Consider the following 7,051-nt stretch of genomic DNA (forward strand, 5'->3'; position numbering starts at 1 on the left):
AGTAGAAACACTCTGCAGTCATCTCATGAAGACGGAGAAACTACATTAAGGAACCAGATATGCTGAGAGAAACAAGTATCATATGGCCGGGCAAATCTCTACAGGTCTTTTGATATCATACATCCCACCTTTCCTGAGCTCTGAACTCCTTTTCAGCCAGCTATTTTTTTATGAGAGGCTGTTGTAATGATGACTGAGATAAGACTGCCTGGATAAATTATCCTGTTTCTCCCTGTTTAATGGACACATCTCACTGGAGAATTTAGATGAACAGGAATTCACACCAGTTATTCTAAACTCTGAACCCACAGTGCAAGTGAAAAGTTTGAGGAGTCATCCTTCATAGAGAGGTTGATTGCAGTGTTATGGACCTTCTCCATCTTCCCCAGTCTCAGTGTCAACCTTTGTACCTGTGAAAAATTCTTTCARGGTAGAGTTCCTGGAAGTAGAGAATACACCAAGCTCTCTGCTTCAGCCTTTTATAGCCAGCAAACACCCTGCCAGTATATCAGAAAACAGTGAGAAGCATGGAAAATAGGCCTAGCTGACCCTCATCCAGGGCTTATTGCTTTGCTCAGCTTCCCAGATAACATCCTTCTACTGCATTCTTCTAAAACACCCTTCTTTTCTGGGACAGAGATTTTAGGGATGAAATTTGGTACATGCTTTCCTCTGTTGGAGAGATCTGCAGTTCCTCTGCCTGCTGCATTAAGGCCTCTCATATGAGGGGAGGCTGAGAGATCTGGGTGTATTAGGAAGATTGGGGTGCATTAGGAAGAGTGTTGCCAGCAGGTCGAGGGAGGTGATGCTGCCCCTCTCCTCAGCCCTGGGGAGGCCTCATCTCGAGTACTGTGTCCAGTTCTGGCCTCCCCAGGACAAGAGAGACATGGAGCTACTGGAGAGAGTCCAGCGTAGAGCTACAAAGATGATCAGAGGGCTGGAGCACCTGCCCTGTGAGGAATGGCTGCGAGAGCTGGGCCTCTTCAGCCTGGGGAAGAGAAGACTGAGGGGGAATCTGATCAATGTGAGCAAGTGCCTGAAGGGAGGGTGTCAAGGGGTTGGGAACAAACTCTTTTCAGTTGCCCCATGTGACAGGACAAGAGGCAATAATCAGAAATTGAAGCATAGGAAGCTCTGCCTGACCGTGCGGGGGAATTTCTTCCCTGGGAGAGTGACGGAGCACTGGACCAGGTTGCCCAGAGAGGTTGTGGAGTCTCCTTCTSTGGAGATCTTCAAGGCCTGCCTGTATGCAACCCTGTCTACCATGCTGTAGGTGACCCTGCTGAGCCGGGAGGTTGGACTAGATGATCTCCAGAGGTCCCTTCCAACCTTACTGATTCTGTGATTCTATGATTCTGTCTCATTGTGGAGGGACACAAGGGATTACTAGCTGCTGGGCGGAGTCCCCAGGCTTGGTGGTTCAGTGTTGAATGATGACGAACACCTGAGTGTGTTGCAAGAGATTTGAGTTTGCCAATTTCAAGGTTTTATAAACATGCACTCCTTAAGCTCTCACATAGTGTTGTAAATAAAGAGAAAAGACAAGACTTTATGTTGTACCACTGAGAAAAGTCTGGCTCTATCTTGTATATTCCTCCCTACAGGTATCTGTACACAGTGACAAGGTCCACCCCAAACCTTCTCTTCTCCAGGCTGAAGAGTCCCAGCTCTTTCATATGAGAAATGCTTCAGTTTCTTAATCATCTTTGTGGCCCTTTGCTGGACTCACTCCAGTAGATCCATATGCCTCTTGTCCTGGGGAGACCAGCACTGGCCACAGCACACCAGATGTGTCTCACCAGTGCTGAGTACGGGGGAAGGATCATCTCCTTCAACCTACTGGCAACACTCTGCCTGATGCATCCCAGGATACTGTTGGACTCCTTTGTCACAAGGGCACATTGTGGCCCATGCCGTATTCTGCTGATCTTCTGCCAGTTTGAATCCTTCCACCATACCTGTTTCATCATGAAGATGCTCTTTTGGAGCTGCCCAGTCTCTGAAATGCATTGCCTAAAATGATATTGGCAATAAAGCTGGTACTTCACTTTGCATTACTCCTTGGCTGTCTCTAGATCTGCAATGGCAGCAGTGAAAACTCTGCTCAGGATGTGATGCTATAAGTGATATATCTCTGGCTCTCTGACACCGAGACGAGGACACCGTGGGATAGCAAAATGCGAGCAGCTTCTGTGGGCTGCCCTTCTGCAAATTTCTTTACATAAAAGAATGAATGCCCAGAGTGCTCTCCCTGACTGGAAAACTTCATGTTAACATGTCAGCCTCACCGTAGCTCTGGTCTGGTAAAATGAACACTGATTTTTCCCTGTTGACTTCACAAAGACTGGATCTGGCAGTGTATCACAGACAAAATAGACCTGTTCAAATGCAACTGAAATTAAATGACAAATACCATCCTTTTAAAATTTTAAATTAACTGTTTTCCCCCATAATAATATGAGTCACAGAGTCAAATTCATAGCTTTGCTTTCCCTTTGTTTCTTTTGTTTATTTAATCTGATTTAATGTAATCAACCATTTGTTTTTGGAGCTGTCATTATGAATCTATTTCGATGTGCTCAGTGTTACTTCAGGAACAGAGATTTGCTTGTCTTTGTCTTTTTTTTTTCCTCCTGATTTGCACTGCTCCTAATGAGGTACATAATCTAGAGTTTATAAAATTCTTCTTCACGCCTTTTTTAAGCAGACAATCCAGTCTACTTGAGYAAAGACTAATTAAAATTAATCAAGGGCTGCAGGATTTACTTTAATACAAAGTGAGGCTAATCCAGGGACATAAGACGATGCATTCCCCAGCACTTAAAGGAAAGAAGAGTTCTTGTCCAATGGTTAATAGGTGAGTTACCTTTTCTAGTAGTCAAAATTTCTTTTTACATCATCATAGTTACAATGTCATTGTAAACAATGAAGATAGAACCATCTCAAAGTCTCTCAGCACCACAGGCAAAAACAAAAGTTGTTTGTTATGCTGAATGATATGAATTAAGGCCAGGGAAGAGCTGAGTAGAGGTTCCCAGGAGAAGAAAGAGGGTAGAGAGAAGGGAAATCAGGGGCAGAGGACTGCAGGGATGGCCCTGAATGGTCAAGTTTGTCTCTATTGTTTGAAGGGATGAGAGGTGTGAGAACAGTAAATACTGCTCCTGGGAGGAGTAATGATGGGAGTATCTTTGGCCATCCTACCAGACGCTCCCTCAGCAGTGGCTACCTTGACTTTCCACATCTCTTCATAGGAAGGAGTATGTGTGTYTATTGGCGACCTGACAGTCTTTGATTGCTTCTTTTCCTCATCCCACTCTCCTCTTCCATGCAAGAGATGAGGCCACAGCCGTGCACATGGAGAAGGAAGCCATGAGGTCAGTGGCAGCTGGGTGCGTGAGACCATTCAGCAGGGCTCTCCCAGGCACCAGGCCCTGCCAGATGGCATCCCACCAACTGCAGCACTGAGTGGTGTCTCTTGCTCTGTACTGGGAGCCGTATACCTAAGGCAGTAGGTTGATGGCCCAGGATGGCCTCAGTGCAGAAGCAGGACAGTACTGGAAGTGAATGGTATGCAGGCCAGGCTGCTGGGTAAAGAGAGGTGAGAGTCAGCAGTATGACTCTCTTCTTCAACATATAAGACTTGTCAGGTCTGAGAACCCAGAGTGCTCCCCAACTACAGAATGAACAAGACTGCCAGCTGGTCTAMAGTGAAAAATGAGGTAAGTTTGCCTGGATATTAATGAAACAAATGGGGCTTATCAGAAACTCAGAGGCTGGAGATTATCACTTACCAAAAAACAATGTCAGATGGGAGTGACCTGTAGGTACAACAGAAAAAAAAAATACTGTTCAATATTGCCTACAGTGTTTTGCTTGTCTATGCCAAGTATAACTGCGCTTATCACTCTATTAAACTTCTTGAGAACATCTTGACAAAACACCCTATGGGGCTGATACAAGTGGTAACTTTACTGTAACCATTTATTAACATTTTAAACGCCTTAAAAAAAATCACTTCTAGCACCTCTAGAATGTAACTGATTCAAACCCACTACACACTTCCTCTCCTTAGTATTATTTAATATAATATGAAGTACTATTCATTATGATTTAATTATCCTGAGGTTTTCAGACCTGTCATGAGGACTCTGCCAAGTGTGTTGAGTGACATAGCAGCATCTTAGGAGAAATGATCTCCCTGTTCATTACTCTTTATCTTACTAYGGATGATTTCAAGCTGTGGAGCTGGACATGTTGTGACCACCTGTTGTGACCCTATTGCCCTCTCACRTCATGTCTTCTAAGGAAAGAGCAGGGGAGCCTTCGAAAAAAGAGGAAGAAAAGTGGAAAGAGCAGAGTCTTTGTGCCACTGGGTCCTTTCTGCTCTCTCATTTCCCCTCTCCCTGCCTGTCTCCTCTGCTCTGTTTCAAAGCTTCTTTCTGCTTCAAGATCCCAGACTGCTCTGAGAAAAAAAAAAAAGAGTAGTTCTTAGTCATCCTCAGTCAGGACAAGGACACAAAGGATAGTATATAAAAAGAAATGGAGATCACAAAAACCAACTGTGGGACTCTAAAGAACAAACTAGAGGGAGGTTGTGGTCTAGAATGACAAACTAGACATAGATTATAAGGTGAAGTAGACAGGAAAGAGGCAGAGGAACTAATTAGATGGGATGGAGCTCTGAGGGGACCAGATGAGGTCAGAAAAATGGAGAGGAACTAGAAGAAACTCTRTAGGGTGAATAAATCTAAAGGAGAGGGACTTCTCTTGAACAAATGTGCCCTTGTGAGACTTCACTCCCTCTCCATCCTTATATACCCAGCTTGTTCCCTCTTGATCCCATGGCTGGTGCTGGAAGACCAGTGCTTGAGGTAAGTGTGCTAGCAGTATGAAATACTCTTGTGCTCTACTGTTAGAGCTTTATCCACATGGATTCAGACACCAGGAAGAAGGCATAGTGAATAGGAGCTCACTAGTCAAAATGAAGCAGGGGACCGCAGGTGAGACACGTAGGAAAGTAGAGTCCATGTCACCTCCGGTAACCAAAATATCATCCAGGCGTCCAACTGAGGATTTCAAGTGCATTCTGCCCATCTCTCTGTCTGTCCAACCTGCCTCAGCACCTCAGGGAARACTCTGGAAGGTTTATGTTGCAGAGTCCTGATTACAACTCTGGAACTAGCAAATTTGGAGGCTCCACAGGACATGATTTGCTGAAGGTGAGTCAATGCTGTGTTTTCTAGGCTGGTGAAGACACCWTTAATATGGGTAGGCTTCTCATTGTCCCTTATGGTAAAGTGTTGAGTAGGACTTGTCAGATGGAAGGTCCTAAGTCTGTTACTTAGATTCCCTTCCAGATTAGACTGGGTCCAGCTTCTCACAGAAAGCAAAATTCAGCTTCAAATGTTAGGAAAGTGCATTGGCATTTAAAGCTTAATGTTATTGTTAAGGTACTTCGCCAAAGTTGCATGCAATCTACAGGCATGTTAGCTAATGAAAGCCCAGTTCTGATTAAACAAGCCGTTAGAGAGGCAAACTTTGCTATGCATTAATAATGAATATATTCCTTATCATGTGGGAACAGTAAGAATTTATAACACTCACTTGCTATTTCTGGAGCGTTTTAAAAAAGTCACAACACTTGAAGTTGTCCCAAGTCCTGTTTCAGGGATTTGAATGAAGTATTTCATCTTTCTAAAGCAGGAACATGCAGTACTTAGAATTTCCAATGCAAGTTTATTTTAGTCTAATTTATTTTCAACAGCTTACCCCTCATGTTGAATGGTCTGAGAAGAAATAAAGGTAATACATTCCTGATGGAGACAGAGGGCAAACAACAACATGAGCAAAAAAGATGGGTGCATTGAATCAACCCTTTTAGTGAATGGAGATTTCAGTCAGTAGAACAGGTGCAGAAGGGTTTGCAATTCCAGGTGTGCAAGGTGTGTTTTTTCAGTAGACTGTAATTGCTATGTGGTGGAAGGTAAATTTACATTTCAGAGTCACCAAACTGTAAGGCTTTGAGATACAAAAGCTGAATCTCCTTTCACGTATCAAGGGCCCAGCCAAATCTTTGGTATTTAGAGCAACATATTTTTTAACATGAGTTTTATTAAAAGGAAAACAAAAAAAGGAGAGAGAGAAACAAAAAAGTTGATTTCCTTTTATTTTGTTTTGTTTTTCTTTTAATCAAATAGAAATTAATAAGAAGTTTTCATAATTTTTTGCCAGTAAGAAATAGATTAATCCCATGTGCAGACAGATCTTGGTTAAAAGGCGTATTGTTGAACATGGATCATGATTTAACTGAGACAGTTGATAAGCAGAAGCCTCCCTGTTATTTGGAGACTTTGTTTTACAGTGGTGGGGTTGAATAAGAGAGATGGAATTTTTGTTTGGATCCCATCTTCTGGCTAGGCGTGTTACTTTTTTCTTAGTGGCTGGTTTTCTGGAAGTCTTTAAAAATAGTCAGCTTCATCTTTTGATACATTCTGTTTCTCCTGGATGACTACTAACACTCTACAGTTGATTATGATAAATGTTCCTGGTGCAGATAATCTGACTGTTACGTTTGCAAGCTGTCAGCCACTATCAGCTTAAAATCTAACGGTTYGGCTTATTTGTCTTAAAGGTTTGATACTCCTGTATCTAAGTTTTATAATTATCCTAAGATTCTGGCAGATGTTGGCAGTAAGACATTCTTCTAATATTCTGAAGCTACGATTTAGACACAAACTCTTACATGTAATGTTTTGCCCATGCACTGATCACTTCAGCTGGCCAGTGTTTTTTGCCCTTTATTTCTTTATTTTGGGAGATTTTTCTCTACTTGTAGTAACTTTTCTTCTTTTTCATTTGACTGTGCTCAGCAAAGCCGATTGTAGCACTGATGACACAAAACCCCTCTCCATAATCTATGCTTTTAAAAACTCGCTCTGTGAAAACCCTCTACAAGGAGTGAAGGCTGCTTATTCACGGTGTTTGTTGGAGACACTTGAACAGATGCAGCATTTTCTTATTCTTTAAAGACTCTGCAAGCAAAGCAAAGAAC

Source organism: Rhea americana, unplaced genomic scaffold (genome assembly GCF_003343005.1).
Source record: "Rhea americana isolate MKP2758 unplaced genomic scaffold, rheAme1 scaffold_140, whole genome shotgun sequence".
Classification (NCBI taxonomy): Eukaryota; Metazoa; Chordata; class Aves; order Rheiformes; family Rheidae; genus Rhea; species Rhea americana.